This window comes from Protopterus annectens, chromosome 3.part1, assembly GCF_019279795.1.
Source record: "Protopterus annectens isolate FY-2018-M chromosome 3.part1, PAN1.0, whole genome shotgun sequence".
Taxonomy (NCBI): Eukaryota; Metazoa; Chordata; order Ceratodontiformes; family Protopteridae; genus Protopterus; species Protopterus annectens.
In genome coordinates, this window is record NC_056732.1 from 1,676,764,293 (window position 1) to 1,676,782,950 (window position 18,658).

General features: G+C 39.2%; 1 pseudogene; it reads left to right on the forward strand.

Annotated features, from left to right (window-relative positions):
* LOC122797834 overlaps positions 1 to 18,658 on the forward strand; it is a 293,822-nt pseudogene that overhangs the window by 33,651 nt on the left and 241,513 nt on the right.

Consider the following 18,658-nt stretch of genomic DNA (forward strand, 5'->3'; position numbering starts at 1 on the left):
AAACTGTTTGGTTGTGCATAGAAAAGTGTTCAGATCTGTACTACTACTAATGCAGACAATTTATGCATTTCTGCCATCTACTGTTGGATACATTGTACTGTATTAATTTTCTGCATACTTACTTTTGATGTATTGTTCCAGACTACTTTGCTCTGTGGTACAGTCTGTTTTCTATGAGCCTCAAGATAATCATTGAGTTTGGTAGGTTTAAGTTTCAAATTGCTATTTCTTCTTAGTAGGACACTAATAAGCCTGTCTTTGTCTGTTGTACCTACATAGTGCACCTCATTTAGAGACAGCTGTATCATCTATATAGTGCTTGTAAACCCCACTTATGCAGTGTTCGTGTACAATATATGGATTTATTGGAGCTACTGTCATGTTACTGTTCTTTTCTCAGAGGTCAGGACCCCAACACCTGTTGACATGAAAACAAGATGCGTGCTGAGGTTCTCTATCTTCAAGTCAAGTCAGTAATAGGTAGAAATGGCAGCAGAGCATGAGGTGACCACATCTGGGAAAATCATGTCTGATGTATGAATACAGCTGGGGGCCATAAATGCATACTGCTGTAGATGACAGCTAACAGACATGATGGACCATGCCAGTTGAAGGGCCAGTGATATTGCTGAGTGCTATGATGGCAAGGATGTATGATCAATGAACGTCATCTTCATTAGACCCTATCTCATCATACACACTGGATGCAGGGCATTAATGAGATCTCAAGAGGGACAGACAGATCTGGGACAGTGACCCTGAAGCTGGTGTCTCCCATGCCAAGATGTGTTAGTCTGTCTTGCAAGCAGACTGCTTTTTAATTACCATAATCTATCATCAGACTACACGTATTGTACATGACATATCTTACTTACATGTAACATATGACATTACACAGAGTTCTTCAGCATCAAAATCACTAGCCCAGGTGTGTGTTAACCACATCAGTACCTCAGTCTTTTTACTGTTACCACATATACAATAATACTATGTTCAGCTCCCTTCCATGCTATGAGTGTAAGGGCATTGCATATAGCAGTGAGTATGGTTATATGCATTTTAACTCTCTATCTATAGCTATATATCGATATCTCGCTATCTATATGGGATCCCTACTGATCCCTGAAGGAACTTTTCACTGAAACACAAATGGCCAGGCATACTTCTGCGAAAGTGCTTTTTACCAAAATAGGACATTCGCAGAAGTATGCCTGCAGCTAGAGGTAGTCGTGGGGGAATGACTGCTGCGGACATCGTACTATGATGCAGATAAGGGAATATTCCCTTTTCCCCACTGTAGTGCAATCTCAGAGTGAGAATATTAAAGTAGGGGGGTGTGCATGGGGTTTTGCCCCCTTTATAAACGTTAGTTTGCTGTTTTTTTTTTTTTTAAACTCTTTAGAGAAAGTGCTTTTTTGGTGAAAACCACTTCCTCTAAAGTGTGTTCAGTGGTAGTGGGTTCGGACTGTTGAACTTTCGTTCAACAGTCCTAGATCCATATATATATATATATATATATATATATATATATATATATATATATATATATATATATATATATATAAGACACTGTATGGGTGTTTAAATGAGCTGTCGTGATTATTTGCATGTTGTTTAAAAAAGAAATACATATGGGAAGGTAAGTTTATAGTGTTTGGGTTTACAATGTCTGTATATGTGTGTGTGTGTGTGTGTGTGTGTGTGTGTGTGTGTGTGTGTGTGTGTGTGTGTGTGTGTGCGCATGTGTGTGTGTGTGTGTGTGTGTGTGTGTGTGTGTGTGTGTGTGTGTGTGTGTGTGTGTGTGTGTGTGTGTGTGTGTGTGTGTGTGTGTGTGTGTGTGTGTGTGTGTGTGTGTGTGTGTGTGTGTGTGTGTGTGTGTGTGTGTGTGTGTGTGTGTGTGTGTGTGTGTGTGTGTGTGTGTGTGTGTGTGTGTATGTCTCTGAGTGTTTGTGGGTTAGAATTATAGTAAAGACCATGATGCATGATAGATTTTGTAGTATATTTGTCAGGTAAGTAAATGTGTAGTGAGTTTTATGGGTTAGGGTTAGCTTAAGGGGATAGATTTAGTGTAGTGCTTAAGCATGTGGTGTGTGTCTGAGACTATCTTCAGTAGTGGTAGTGTTATGGAAAGGGTTCTTGTAAGGTAATATGTCAGGTTAAAGGCATGGTTAGGATTAGTATTAGCACATATTATTAAGGTGGTGCAGAGGAGAGATATCCCCCTGTTCACTTTATTAATTCATGTTAATCCTAACACTCTTCAAAACCTCTTTCAGTAATGCTGCCACTATTCAAATAAATTTGAATGCAATGATAGAGTTTTATTTGAGCAGTTGTAGAAGGAAATTTTTCTTTTCATTTTATGATGTTTCTGTATTTTTTTGGGTAGTTTAGGTTTTTGAAATGCAAGCATTGAACAGATTGTGTTTGACACTCTTGCACTTTGATGAAATGCACTGGATATATATGCATCTGATCTGGATGGATGATATGCCTGTGCACATTTCCAAGACAGCATCACCAACAGTTTCATTGTGGTTTTACCTGGGTTACACACAGGTGTCAGACTATCATGCATCCAATGTGTCTGGTGGGAAGGGGTGAGTGAACAAGAGCTGGACAACAGAACACCTTCTTGGGAGAATATAAGGCATCAGTAGACCAGTGGTGCTCACCAGGGAACATACCTCTTAATTGTCCAAGGTGTCGCAGAATCTCCAGATTTTTGACTCATATTTTTGGTCTGTTCCTAATAAAGTTTGTGTTTTTCTAGCAAATCATTGAGGATCGGTGTCACTAAGTAGTGACAGAAATTTTAATTTCAGACTTCATGTCATTCAGAAAATGTATGCTAACATAAAAGCATCATATTCTAGCAAATTTCTAAGAGCTATATTTAAAATCTGTTACTGTTTTTTTTTTACATTTGCTCCCCCCATTATTTTTGGCTTAGTCCAGATTTCCTGCAGCAAGAGGTTGAGAGGTATGCCAAGACACAGAGGTGCTTAAGTACCTGTTAGACAGGTAGACATGGTAAGATGTCTGTTGGTTTGCAACTCCTCCTACAGTCATGTGTACACATTCCTAACACCTTGATCTACTTGATACTACAGACAGAAATGCATGCAATCTGGCCATGATGCATGATGGCTTTGAGAGGTGGCATGCTGTCATGATGGCTACTGTAACCAGTATTCAACAGTCCATGGTGGCAAAATATGTCTAAACACAGTAAATTTCCCATGCCTTATTCAAGTGGTTTTATGTGCATCATGGGGGCAAAGTTCTGCATATACATGGGTGTCCAGGGCATAGTACATGGGTTACCAGCACAACAGTAACATCTAGGCAGCTAGACATCTGTGTTATTCAGAGTGCTCTTTTACAGCCCCTTGCTATAAAAGACAGAAAGTTTCCTGCCCCCAACACCTTCTATATCATTCCCACACAATGTATACATGGTGGACACATCACAGGAGTTAGAGGTGCATAACAGCATTGCTGTTTCCAGAATGTAAACATGACCCATGGGATGGTGTTATAACCTAAATGAATGAGATTTTTTTCATACTCTACTGTACCCCATAAATTGCTATTTAAATATGCTACCTTTGAGGTCACACTATCTCAGATTAGGTACTATCTAGTTTTGCATAAGAGCAAGTATTGTCTTTAAGTCCAAGGCACAGAGACCTCTGTGCCATTATATTTATTTATGAGGGTTTGGGATAGAGTCATCGTAACAGGACACAAGAGGTGTGGCCCTTCATTCCAAAAAGAAATGCATTTCTTAAAATATTTTTTTTTTCCTTTAAGCATATTTGTTCAATTAAACATTTGCAGTTAATTTAGTATTTAGTCCACTTCTCAGTAAATAATATGTATGCTTTATTCCTTGAGTTATGCACAATTTAAGATATGTAAATGCTAAACATATATACTCCAGCATCTTAATAAGGATTGCTAACAGTTACTAACACTTTACGGATTTTGGGAGTTCTGTTAAAATAAGTCACATTAAACACAGTGCTGTTTTAGTGGTATCTAACTTTTGATTGAAGAGGTAAAACAAAACCATTCAGTTAGTGTAATCATTTACTAGATAAGAAACCTTGAATGGAAGACTATAGACAGTATTACAGTGTTTAAAGAAATGCATACCTATACTACAACCTATGATAACCTGTGAACCAGTGAACAAATGTTGACATTTTTTGCTACAATAAGCACTGGCATTAACCTCCATTTCCCATTTTATACATGGTGTTGAGATGGTACATCAACAGTGACCACTTTACCTATAGCCGAGATTTACACCATCAAGTGGCTAGCCCTGATGTGATTGTTCTGCCATCACACACACACACAGACACACACACACACACACACACACACACACACACACACACACACACACACACACACACACACACACACACACACACACACACACACACACACACACACACACACACACACACACACACACACACACACAAGTCTACTTTAAAACACCGACACGCAAAACACCGAGGACGAGAACACCGAGACTGGAAGATCGACAAACTGAGATGACCGACAGTTTAAAAGCCCGACGCTGAGAACTCCGACATGTTAAGGTAAGTGTGCGATAGTGACAGACTTTAGAGTTAGGGGCGGGTTAAGTGAGTTAGGGTTAGGATGTGGGTACGGTAAGTGTGCAATTGTGAAAGACTTTAGGGTTAGGGGCGGGTTATGTGAGTTAGGGTTAGGGTGCGGGTAAGGTAAGTGTGCGATAGTGACAGACTTTAGGTTTAGGGGCAGATTAAGTGAGTTAGGGTTAGGGCGTGGGTTAGGTGAGTGTGTGATAGTGACGGACCTGAGGGTTAGGATTTGGGTTAAGGTTAGTGCAGTTGTGTACGTAAGGTTTAGAGTAGGTTTGTAAGTTTTTTGCCGTGCTTGTGTTGTGTGTGTGTTTTTCGGAAAAGGTATTTGTTTTGTTTTGTTGATTGTCGGGATTGTGGTTTGTCAGGCTTGTGAAGTTTCGTGCTTTTAAACTGTCGATCATCTCAGTTGTCGATCTTCCAGTCTCGGTGTTCTCGTCATCGGTTTTTTGCATGCATACACACACACACACACACACACACACACACACACACACACACACACACACACACACACACACTGGTTACCCACAGTAAACCCAAACACTATAAACTTACCTTCCCATATGTATTTTTTTTCTACACAACATGCAAATAATCACATGTCCACTCAATCAAACACTCATTCAGTCTAAGGCACACAACTGCACTATGTCAACAAAATAATTAGTAAACAGTATCTCATATATGTATATATATATATATATATATATATATATATATATATATATATATATATATATATATATCGAGATATAGATAGAGAGTTCAAATGCATATAACCATACTCACTGCTATATGCAATGCCCTTATACTCATAGCATGGAAGGGAGCTGAACATTGGCAGTGTATTATTGTATATGTGGTAGCAGTAAAAAGACTGAGGTACTGATGTGGTTAACACACACCTGGCCTGGTGATTCTGCCACTGAAGAACTCTGTGTAATGTCACAATCAATTGTAGAGTCTCTGATCCAACTGCTGCATGTCTGGAATTTTTACTATAACCTATTGATTTTATGGGAATTCATATGGCATGGTCTTTGATGTTCCAGGATTCAGTTAGAGATAACTCACATTTCCAATAGGTGAGGTAGGACTACACACAGCAGTATGACCACCCAACTACTGGGCTGGGCAGCCAGGTGCCACTGTCTTGATCATCAGTGGATCATTAGAGGATGCCATACCAAGATGAGGGCTGGGTTTCAGCTTTACAACCTCAGAGGAAAACTAAAAGTGGGGATCCTCTCAGGTAGTTGCATCATACAACACTACAGAAGCTTGTTTCTTGGTTTGAAAGTGAAAGAACCTCCTCAGAACAAACTGTACCAAAGATGTGCCACATCTGACATTTGCATGCCATCAGCAACAAAGCATTTTTCTCTCCTTAACAAGAGAGCAAAGATGTTACCAGAGAATGTTTTTGGTTTCATGAAGGGGTTTACTCAATACATGACATAGCACCAAGAGATTTGAGGGAAACTTCTTCAAGTCCAGTAGACAGTTTTACGGAATTAATCAGCAATGACACCCTTCAGAGAAAAGTTTTATACCTCCAAATGCTATGTAAAACCATTCTAGAGTTTAAATCGCATGCCTTGAGATCGTTGGAACTCGCCAAACTCCTAATGATTCTGTTTTATATATAAGTGACTTGGTAATTCATGGGGAGAGCAAAGGATGCTGGGTAACTCTGGAGTTCAATGAGAGGTCCAAATGCCCTAGATGTTTGCAAAGACATGGTCTGATATGTTTACAAAAATGAGAACAGGGGGATGCAAACATTAGATTTAGGTATTCACCCATTCTGCATAAGAAAGGCATCAAGACTATAGTAATGTCAACGTAGAGACTTCAAGCAGTATGCAACCGTATCTCCATGACTGTGGCTATTCTGTGCACTTGTTACAAGCTACTAAACAGTTAAGACTGGCCACTAACATGGACATGTCATGAAAACTGAAGTACAGGAAAACTCTCTCTCATAAAAAAAAAAAAAATTAAAGTCCTGTCTCTCTTGATAATGCAATGATTGAAGTAACTTCTCATAGCAAATTATTAGGGATGATAATGGATGATAATCTTAAATTCAACCTGCATATACAAAATTACATAAGAAAGACTTATCAAAAAGTAGGGATGCTTTATAGAGCCAACAACTTTCTGACCGACAACACTAAAGCAACACTTGCAACTACTTATCTCCTCCCCATGCTTTTTTATGGTCCTCCCTTCCTTACTAACCTTCTGGCACCACAAAAATCAAAACTTGAGCAAACTATAACATAGTTAGGAAATTTACAGCAAATACTTCTTTTAGAACCCACCACAGTATAGCACTAACAAGTCTAAACTGGTTAGAAGTACCTTACAAAATAACATTTATTTCATTTATTTATTTATTTTTATTTTACTTTACATTTGTCAACCGGGGGTGTCTGACTGAGCCAAAAAGGCCCTTTTTCAGCAGAGGCCCGGGGAGAAAAGCTTCACAAAGAAAAAAATTACAGACACATTTAGTTATTTAGACATGATCAGTATACACACAAATTACAAGAGACATGTTTTTACAGTGGTATGTGGCACATAAACAGTTACAGTGGACAGAACAAACAAAAAAAATATTAATTTAAAAATAAAGGTAATTAATAGATTTGTGGTGTACAGCTGAAATTTGGAACATAGGTAGAATACATACATAGTACACAGGTACAGTACATACATTGTAGATTAGCCAGTGTTTGTGAGTAAGATTGAAAACTATTATCAAGTACTCTAGATTTAGTATGTATACGTGATCTGCTTTCGCTAGCCTGGGGAGCAATCATGGCACTGCCAACTTTGCTTGAGATGTTGTCTGATGAGGTCTTTAAAAGAGGCTTTGGATGATGTGTTTTGAATGCTAGTAGGGACAGAACTCCATTTTTAGCCACTGAACTACTATATAGTGCATCTCCAAAGCTATTGTAGCTGTTGGTGACTTCTAGTAATAGTTTGCTTGATGATCTAAGAGGCCTTTTGGCTGAGTGATGTTGTACTAGGTTTTTCAGGGCAGGACACTTATTTGGGAGGTAATAGCTAGAATGACAGAGGCAGAGCTGATTGTAGGTTAGGCAGTTGGGCAGTTCAAGCCAGTGGAGATGTGTCAAAGCAGTACAGTGATGAGTTCTATATGAGCAATTTGCAGCAAAGCAGGCAATTCTGTTATAGCAGGCTTACATTTTGCTTAGTTCAGTTTTGTTGAGATTAGTCAGAACAGGAGATGCATAGAGTAGGGTGGATAGAAGTTGGGAGCGAGCAATGGCTGATCTTGTGTTGTTGGTAAGAAATGGTTTGATACGGTAGAGTGATCCCAGTTTGGCATTTACTTTTTTAATAGTTAAGTTGAGATGACTATCAAATTTTAGGTGGGAGTTTATGGTTATTCCCAATAGCTTAGCCTGTGCCACTGGAGCGATTGGAGTAGCACTTGTGGAGTAGATAGTGAATTGACTGTTAGTGTTTTTGTTAGAACTGGTTATAATCATAATCTGAGTTTTCTTTGGATTGAGGATAAGTTGGACTTTGGTAAGGTAGTTTTCATCGACAGAGAATGCTAGTTGAGTTGTTTGCAGGAGGGTGGGAATGTTTTGTGCAGCACAGATTAGGGTAGTGTCATCTGCATACTGAATGATAGATGCATGCTGTGTGGAGGTATGGAGGTCATTTGTGAAGACTGTGAATAGTAGTGGTCCTAAGACAGAACCCTGTGGGACTCCTATAGTTATGGACAGCTGAGGAGAGAGAGAATTTTCCCATTTCACAGCTTGGTACCTGTCAGTTAAGTAGCTTCGGAACCAGGTAAGAGTAGAATTTGATAGGTGATATTGGTTTAGTTTGTTTAGCAGGATTTGGTGTGAGACTGTATCAAATGCTTTGGACATATCCAAAAAAAGAGTTGACACCTGTAGGCCTTCATTTTTGAGACGGTTTACTGTGTCTGTGAAGCAGAGGAGGGCTGTAGTGGTACTACGGGCAGGTCTGAAAACATGCTGAGTAGGTGACAGGATGTTGCTGTTTAGGAGATAGTTTAGCATCTGGGTATGCATGCATTTTTCTAGGATTTTGGCCAGGGAAGCGAGTAAAGCAATGGGTCTGTAGTTATTAAGTTCAGTGGAGGTCCCACCTTTATGTATGGGTGTAACATAGGATATTTTCCAGAGTTTGGGCACATATTTTTCAACAACTGATCTGTTTATGAGAGTGGAGACTGGGATAGCAATAGCATCTGCTGTGAGTTTCAAGAAATAGCTGGGAAGTAGGTCGGCTGCTGTTGATGAGGTTTTTAGTTTGGAGAGCATGCTTTTGATTGAAGTGGTGGAAACTGTTTTGAGGGTAAAGCTTGTATTAGTGTTATTTGTGTTGGGGGGATAGTGAGGAAGGAACTGTCCTGTGATACTAAGGATAGAACTGAGTTCACAAAGTGGGAGTTGAATTGTGTTTCGATGGGAACTTTAGTGTCAGTGGTGGTTGGTTTGGGGGTAGCCTTTTGGGTGGATTTTAGTAACTGGTTTACATTTTTCCAAAATTTTTGGGGGTTGCATTGGTATTTATTTGTAATGTTGTGTAGTAGGATTTTTTGTCCAGCCTAATGCATTTTTTTGCATGGTTGCGCAGTTCTTGGTACTTAGTTAGGCTTTGTGCTTCTTTGTTTTTTTGATAGTAAACCCAGGCAGTGTCTCTGGACTTGAGGAATTTTTTTGGTTTCTTTACTGAGCCAGGGGTTTGTAGAGGTTCTAACCTTGATTTTTTGCAATGGAGCAACAGTGTCTAGGTATTGTAGAAATGTTTTGTTGAAATATGCTACAGCCTGGTCAAGTGGGAGGGTTTTTAGGGGGGGGTCCAGTCACAGTTACAGAGTAAAGTGTTGAGGACCTCAGGAGAGATTGTTTTTGTGTTTCTAGTCGATATATAGTTAGTGGTTTTGCATATGCTTGTTCTACTACGTATAAAGTATATTATGTTGTGGTCACTTAAGGTGTCTGGGAGACTGCCTGTGTGAGGGTACAATGTGGGGTTGTTAGTTAGGACCCAGTCGAGGATGGATTCCCTTTTAAATTTTTTATCACATCTATTTGGAATTTGGACTAGCTGCTGGTAGCCATGGAGATTTATTAGATTACTTGGTGGTTCTGATATACAGGTGAACCAATCTAGGTTGAAGTCGCCCAGAGTAAGGGTTTCTTGTGAGTATGTGGAAGAAACCAGGATAAGAAGTCTTCAAGGCTAGCAGGTGTATTACCAGGTGGAATATAGATCACAATTGTGGTGATGACCTTTTTAGGGTGAAGTTGAAGTTGGGAGATAAGTATGTCCCAATTATTGGGGGAGGGGTAGGAGTTTGGTAATTGACGGACAGTTAAGTTGGACTTGTACAGTAAGGCAGTTCCACCCCCTTTACAAAGTGGTCTGTCTTGTCTAATGATATTGTAGCCGGTAGGGAGAACTTCTGAGTTAGCTATGTTTTTATTTAGCTTTCTGTTAAAGCAACTATGTCTGAGGAGTAGTGTGCTATTGTGGCCTGGAGTTCAGGTATTTTATTTTTGATACTTCTAATATTAATATTTACCATTAAAAGATGGTTGGTTTTGCTGCTGTTGTTGATTTGCCCAGAGATGAAGAAAGTGGGGGTGTTATGTTCTGACATTTGTGTTGGACTAGTTTGTGTTGGACAGGATGGATTTGGGCCTGGATTGGGGTGGATATCCCCACTTATAGTGAGCCTAGAGTCAAAATGGTTATACAGATGTTGGAGTTTGGTGAGGAGTGTGAGAAAGTATTGTGTTTTTTTGGAGTAGGAATGAGAGCATATGTGTTTAGTTCTGAATTGGTCTGTTATGTAGTTCTTGAATAATTGTGGGCAGATATTATTATAATGTGTGGTGTCTGTATATGAGAGTGTATAATGCAGTGTTGTGCTACTAAGTTTATGGATATTGCTAGAGTGATAACTTGTGGTGTTGTAAAGAATTATGAGAAGCCAGACTAGACTTAGTTGTGTGATAGTCATGGTTATAAAGTTTAAGTTGGTTCTAGGTGGGGGGTCTGAAAAGGAATTATCGGGTTATACTATATGTGGATGGGGAAGAAGTGTGGGTGATGTAAAAAACGCCTAGTGGGAATGAGAGTGATTGGGAGTATTTTGTGTGGAGCAAGTTGGTGTGGTATAATGTGATATGACTTGAGGAGCTGTAATTGGTGGAGGTGATGTGAGGGTGAGCTGTGGGTGTGGCTGTGATTACTATAAATGTAGAGGTAGTGGGGGCGGAAGGAAATAGGGGGAAGGGGAGCAGAGAGAGCCCGAGCATTAGAGAGGGTGAATGGAGCGGGGCAGAGCCCACCAAGACAAGAGAAAAAAGTAAGTATTACTTTACACATCGGAATACTTTAAACAAATTCCTGAGGTCTAATGGCTGAAGAGCACTTGTGTCCTGGTGGGAGACTAGAAATTTAAAGATGGCTCCATGCTCAGCAGGATTCTAATATAGACTTAGTATTGGGGGAGGGAGATAGCACAAGGGGTGTAAACCAGGTGGAATGCAAAGAAACCAGAGAGGTAATCAGTGGAAATCAGTGAAGGCCTCAGAGGGGGTAAGTAATAATTCAAACTACCTGTAAAGTGAAGGAGAGAAGAGACAGCAAAGTGTATTAAGGTTGGGAGTGTGTCTTCACATTGACTTGCTGATTAGTAACCAGTTTGTGCACAGATTAGAGTAGGGAGATACATTAGCAATGAAGGGGAATGTATAGAGATGCAAATAAACAGGTGGGCCTCCAAGTGATACAAACTAAGGCAGAAAACACTGAGAGGGCTGCTTGATGGTTAATTTAGTCACAGGGATGTGAATTAAATGTATACTGTCTATTGGACAGTTAGCATTACTGTACTAGCTGGGTACATCAACATATAAATAGCTTCTTGCCACCTGTAAAATTACCCTGAATCCATCTACTTGTCCAGCACTAAATAACAATCTACATCACTATGTTTCCAGTTGGTTATTACGGTCCAATGACCAAAAACTCCTGTCTGTCTACAAACTTATCAAATCTGCTGGGTATTGTTTGTACTTGAACCATGCTGGTAAAACCTGGAATTCTTTTTCTGTGTCATCAGGTCAACACCCCCCTCCCATCATTCAAAACCATTCTGAAAGACTTCCTAACCAAAAGCTGTCTTTTCTTGCTCAACACCAGGATAAACTATAACCCTAAATGTGGACAAATATCTATTCATACTTTATATCTCCTTACTCTCCCTTCTTCACTCACTTCATTACCTATACCAATTTCTGTCCCCTGGCTTTCTACTTAAGTATACCATAAACCTGCTTTCTTCTACCTTCATATTACAATTCGTGTTTGTATTATACTAACTTACCTTTAATTTTTCTATAAACCGACTAAAATTTCTCTAACTTGTAACAATAGAGTCACCTGTGAATAAAAAATTTCCTTGTGTGAAAGTAGACTTAGTGGGCCTTATGGTTATGAATCCTGCACGACTTTTGTGGATTTGCAGTAACTGTGAGTGAAGAAGGAGTTGGTGCTGCCTTATGTGCTGGAGAATGGAATATTTTATAGTGAATTCTAGGAGGCTTCGACAAATCCTTCTTTGCAGCCTCAGCATACGTTATGGGTCTAGTAGTGTGCAGTGACTGATGTGATGTTGTGGAGGTATGATGCTTACCGATAGTGAGATAATGCGAGTGGGTTGTCTGTATGTTGCTTTAATATTTACATCTCTCAGTTTGTACTATTAACTGGTAAAAGTAGTGAGCAATTGGTAAGCATAAGACAGTTGCTACACTGTCTTTGAACGCATAATGCAATCAGACTTGCCAAAGATGGGGTGAGAGCAGGCTGTTGAGTGAGGTTGCCAGAGGGTAGAAAACTGGGACTTGTGTAGTACTCAGGGGTTGGAGGGGAAACTACTATAGTGGTCCCTGTAGATTTACAGATGTAGTATTTAGGAACATACTTTAAAGTTAGGCTAGACTGTAGCTAATCTAGTTACATGTATTGAAAAGACAAAATTTAGTTTGGCAAAAATGAATAATAATTCACCTAATGGCTACTACCTGGCTACTGCTATTGTATGGTCTCACCACAGCTTCATACCGCTGTGGTACAGTGCTTCCTTGCTTCTTCTCTCACCAGAAACAACAGTAGCACTAATCACAAGATGAGAAGCAGGCCTCAGGTTCTTTCGTGATCAGCAGTCTTGTCTCAGTTGTTGAAGGTGTCTACAGGTTTTTTGTAGCCTTCTCCTGATAGATGCCCTGGACAGGAACCAGACTAGTCAGGAAAGTCCCAAACATACACTTCCCAATCATATGCAGTCAAGAATCTGTGACTCTTTGCTCCTTCTCCCACCAGGAGCAAAACAGAAGCACTACTCCCAAATTAATTATTCAGAAGCAGAACATAGGCTCTATAGTGAATGGTACATTTGTGCAAGTCACTGAAGATTTTAAAACTAAGATGGGAAAAATAGTTTAATGTTATAAGAATTGCAATGTGAATCTACACTAAGCAGTTAGGAAGATATGAAAGAGGGTAACTCAAGCTTTAGCAGGTAAAAGGAAGAGTAGACAACTAGAGGGACAGTGACTTTAAGAAATTAACAGGAAAATCTAATTTCTGTGACTCAAGACACATGACTTTTGTATCTTTGCTAGTTTTAATATGCAAGCTAAACAGAATGCAATTAAAACACAGTGCAATGAAAATACATCACAATATGCAAAACAGAAATGCAATAAAGCAATACAGGATACAAGAAAGCAATATAAGTAAAAATAAACAAATCTTTCCTTCACAACAGTCTATGGCAGAGTCTGGGTGAGCTTTTGCAGTAAAATGGCTCAGTTGGCCTATCTCAGTTAACAAAGGAAATTAATTAATTAATTCATTCATTCATATAATCATTCCAAAAGTTACAACAAGAATAATGCATCGGTTGCAGCAGAAACTCAATATTTAGCAATTATTGTTTGTTCATATATTTACCTACAACAACCACTGGCACATTTCAGATCATACCTCACAGTTGTCCCTGTTTTTGCCTTATATTTTGTCCTGTCCTTCATAAACTGTTTGATTTTCTAGTAAATTACTGAGGATCACAGTCAGTCAATAATGACAGACATTAGAGGCACATACTTTTTGCTGTTTGGAAAATGCATCTTGATGCAAAACATGTTGTTCTATTTACTTTTAAATAAATCACAGTAATATTTAAAAACTGTCTGTAATGTTGGGCCTTTATTTCTTCATTAGTTTTGCCTTTGTCCAGAATTCTTAAGCAAGGATTTAAAAGGCATGTTCACCAGCTGATGCCACTCTGCTTCCTTTCGGGGGGGGGGTATGAGGCATTTTGCCATTCTGCCACAGTTAGCACACCCCCTATTTAAGGTGTCCATGAATGTACATGCCACAAATAACTGGAGCAGCAGGTAGATACTCCATAGTCCCCAAGACAAGACAATGCTGGGATATACATAGAGCATCACAGAACACATGGCCACATCTCTGCATGCATGGCTTGCTGGGAATATAGCTGTTCTCCTCATTAAAGTTCATGTTCCTTTTCTTAAGCAAGTATCTATCTCCTGGCTGCTGTATGATGTCTTCTCTCCATCTTTCATCTTCAATGAAAGAGTAAATGGGCTATGTGCAGAAGAACATGGAAAGTCAGCAGTAGACGTAAGGACTCCCCCACCCAAAAAAAAAGAAAAATATGAAAGTATATGCAACAAATTCAGTGAATAAATGCTGGAAACATATTACAATTAACCTGTCCATGAGTTTTACTCAAAAAGATAATGGGTATGAGTTACTAAGGAAGTTTTCCTGTAGTCCTGGGTTTACCTCCCTCAGTCTCCATTTGCATGCTGTGTAACTCTGAACAAACCACTAAATTATACAGGGCTCCCAGATTTCCCCTAAAAAGATGTATTTTTGGCTAATGGGTTAACTGGTTAATAAAAAATTGATTCCAATATAGTTAGAAGTGGTTTCTGAAAATTACTCTGCTCTTTAAAATGATAGCCTCATGTTACATAAACACAGTTAGATGCCTATTTTTTATTACTTCATTTTGAGTACTTTGCACAGCAGGTATATTTAAATGGTTTATTTCTGTATCTTCTAGCCTTTTTATACAGGCTTACCAGGGTGTTTTAGCCATGGCTTATGCTACAGAGGAAATCAACAATAATCCATATATTTTGCCAAACATCACACTCGGGTTTCAGATCTTTGACTCCTGTGCCTCAGATGCAAAAGGGTTTGAAGGAGTTATGAGCATGCTTTCAGGACATCAAGCATTTATACCAAATTACAGGTGTGAGCAACAGCAGCTTGTTGGCATATTCGGGGACTCTTCAATATCATATCCTATTATGGTATGGTTAATAACTACCTTCAGGTATCCACAGGTAAAAAGACACATTAAATGTGGAATTAATTAAATTCAGAACATTTTATAACAGAATAACTCTATTCATAAATTAAAGCAGCGTCAGTGGTATAACAGGTAACTCACTCAACTTTGCTGCAGAAAGTTGTGGGTTCTATTCCCTCACCAGATGGGTTGATTGCTAACACTGCAGTGTAGCTTATGGGAAGAGTGCATCCCTACCTTACGCTGCATTTCTGAGTGTACCGTTCCTCTGAGGAGACTTTAAACTGTGGCCCCATCTCCTTGAGTTGGTGGCAGCTCCAGTGGATATAAAAGATCCATTGGCACTTAGATTAATAGGTTCACAGGTAAATATTAAGCTAACAACCACCGTGGCCTTTATAAGCCTAGTTGCATTCCTATGTATCATTGGTATTTACTTAATGGGCTTACTATACATCACTACCCTGAATGGAGAACGAGTGTTCTCCATCAGGGTATTAATATACAAGTAATGCCCGCTGAGATGAATGAGTCCACTGCTTCATGGCAGCATATCAAGCCGCCACGGAGCTTGGACTGAGAAAATGGAACAGCCGCCATTATTTTACACTCACTAAACAGTACTTCCGCTGTTCAGTGAGTGTAAAATAAAATAAAAGTAAAATAAAAAAAAAACTGTGTGGGTGTGTTTGTGTGTGAAAGTGTATGCATGTGTGAATGTGACAGAGAGATCAGTTGAGCTACTATTTTACACTCGCAAAGCAGCGCTTTTACTGTTTAGCGAGTGTAAAATAAAATGAAAGCGTGTGTATGTGTCAGTGTGTGAAACTGCATGCCTGTATGAGTGTGTGAGAGATTGGTTAAGTTACTATTTTACATGGGCTAAGCAGCGTTTTAGCTGTTTAGCCATTGTAAAATAAAACGCGTGAGCGTGTGTGTGTGTCTGTGTGTGTGTGTGTGTGTGTGTGTGTGTGTGTGTGTGTGTGTGTCTGAGAGAGAGAGAGAGAGAGAGAGTGTGAAAGCAATTGAACAATCCCTGGTAGTATGTGTGTGAGAGAGATAGAGAGTGAAGAGAGAATGGTCCCTGGCAGCAGCAACAGTTTTAAGTACCTCTTGACATCTTACAGATTTGTCAACCTCTTAGCACAAGATATCTGGACTAAGCCTAACATAACTGGGGGGATGCTAAGAAACAGAAACACATTTTAAATATTCCTTTTATAAACTTTAAAACTTGCTAGAAGAACAGGATTTGTGTTGTTAGCATGTATTTTCTGAAGGATATGAAATCTGAACTTCAAATGCATGTCATTATCTGAAGGAAATAAAACTTTGAAACTCAAAGGTACGTAAATATTTAGTAATTTCTGTCTCCAGTGACTGGCAATAAACCAAAGATTTTAGGATTAAGGGACCAAAAATATAAAGTAAATACCTGGATGTTTTAAAATGTTAAATTTTGGATGTAAAATGCTTCTTCCAACACTATTAACATATACTACAGCAAGTATGAAACATTAGGCGGAGGAACTATTATACATCAAAAATATATTAAAAAAATAAACATAGACATTGTGATCTGTAGTGAGAGTAGGGAACAGGTGGAGGAGACCATGGAGAGATGGAGATATGCTCTAGAGAAAAGAGGAATGAAGGTCAGCAGGACTAAGACAGAATATGTATGTGTGAATGAGAGGGAGGATAGAGGAATGGTGAGGATGCAGGGAGTAGAGGTGGCAAAGGTGGATGAGCTTAAATACTTGGGATCAACAGTTCAGAGTAATGGTGAGTGTGGAACAGAGGTGAAGAAGAGAGTAGAGGCAGGATGGAGTGGATGGAGAAGAGTTTCAGGAGTGATTTGTGACAGTGTGCCAGTAAGAGTGAAAAGGAAGGTCTACAAGAGGGTAGTGAGACCAGCTATGTTATATGGGTTGGAGACAGTGGCATTGACAAAAAGGCAGGAGTCAGAGCTGGACATGGCAGAGTTAAAGATGTTAAGATTTGAACTGGGTGTGATGAGGGTGGACAGGATTAGGAATAAGTATATTAGAGGGTCAGCCCAGGTTGGAAGGTTTGGAGACAAAGCCAGAGAGGCAAGTTTACGTTGGTTTGGATATGTGCTGAGGAGGGATGCAGAGTATATTGGGAAAAAGATGCTAAGTAGGAAGGTAACAGGAAAATAAGGCCTAAGATAAGGTTTATGGATGTGGTGAGAGAGGACATGCAGGGAGTTGGTGTGACAGAGCAAGATGCAGAGGACAGAAAGAAATGGAAACAGATGATCCGCTGTGGAGACCCCCTAACAGGAGCAGCCGAAAGAAGAAGAAATAAGTAAAACACAATTTTACAGAGAGACTATTCTCTAAGCATAATAATGCCCACCAGGATATGTTTTAATGTGTAATTAATGCCCGTTCTGGGGTGTAAACACAACACCCCTGGGTGGGCATTAATTACACATTAGCACACACCATCGGACATTATTGCTTGCTTATTAGGAGGGAGTTAGGATGATTCCAAAGGTTATGTGAGAGGTTAGAAAACAACTGTCTCATGTACATAGGCAAGCATAACCAGTTTCTCTTTCAAAGGTGTGAATCAAACCCCAATCTTTGCGCCTGTGAAGTAAACAACTTAAGCATTATACCGACCCCCTAATGGCCTATTCCAACTTATCAAAAACAGTAGGGCAAGTTCCCTGATGCCCTGGCCGAATTTCCCCATGTGGTATAAATGTCACCTTGGATCTCCCCTGAAAAGAGGCTGCCAGCCTGGTCAGCAAAGAATAAATAAATAAAGCATTGTCACTTCATTTACTCAATAAGATAAATGTTCAAATTAACACGGTTGGCAAGTCTTAAGCAAATTAGTAATCTTTGTATGAAGGCAGTTTATTTTTTATTCAGATTATAAAAATGTCCTGGAACTGGTTTCCAGATTCCACAGTATCACTTTATTTCACCCTACAAAAGTGAACAAAGGATTTTGTAGATTCACCTAATAAAATGCAAGCAAAGACATTAATATTCTTGTCACGTTATCTGAAAGAATTTAATTTTGATGACTGAAAGAAAAATAATGCAAGTTGCTAAAATATTACACTGACTACACAAACGCATCTCCAAAAGAGAGTTTTATTATTTGAATAGGAGATAATGAGGCATCAGGTTAAGTTTGGAATTTTAAGGTTCTGTATTAATTAACCATTGTGCTGTCATTGAGTATAAGCTAGATACAAGTCCAGTGTTTGTGTGAACATGAAGGGATGCTTCCATGGTTGTTCCCATATGCATATAATAAAAACTGCATTTTTGTAATAACATTTATTGCACTGAAAAACCTAGAGAAAATAAAGGCAAATTGATCATATGACAAAAGTTGTCAAAAACTCAAAAAAGGAAATAAAAAAGTTAGCAACTATCCATTGTCATCAAAACAAATCAACATGGTAATCAGCAGTGTGGTTGTTGAGAAGGCTGATTTTACCAGTCCTGTGGTGGTTCAAAGTCCCAGAAACATTGGGAGAATTAGTGCAGGCTATGTACAAGGACCCAATGACTGAAGT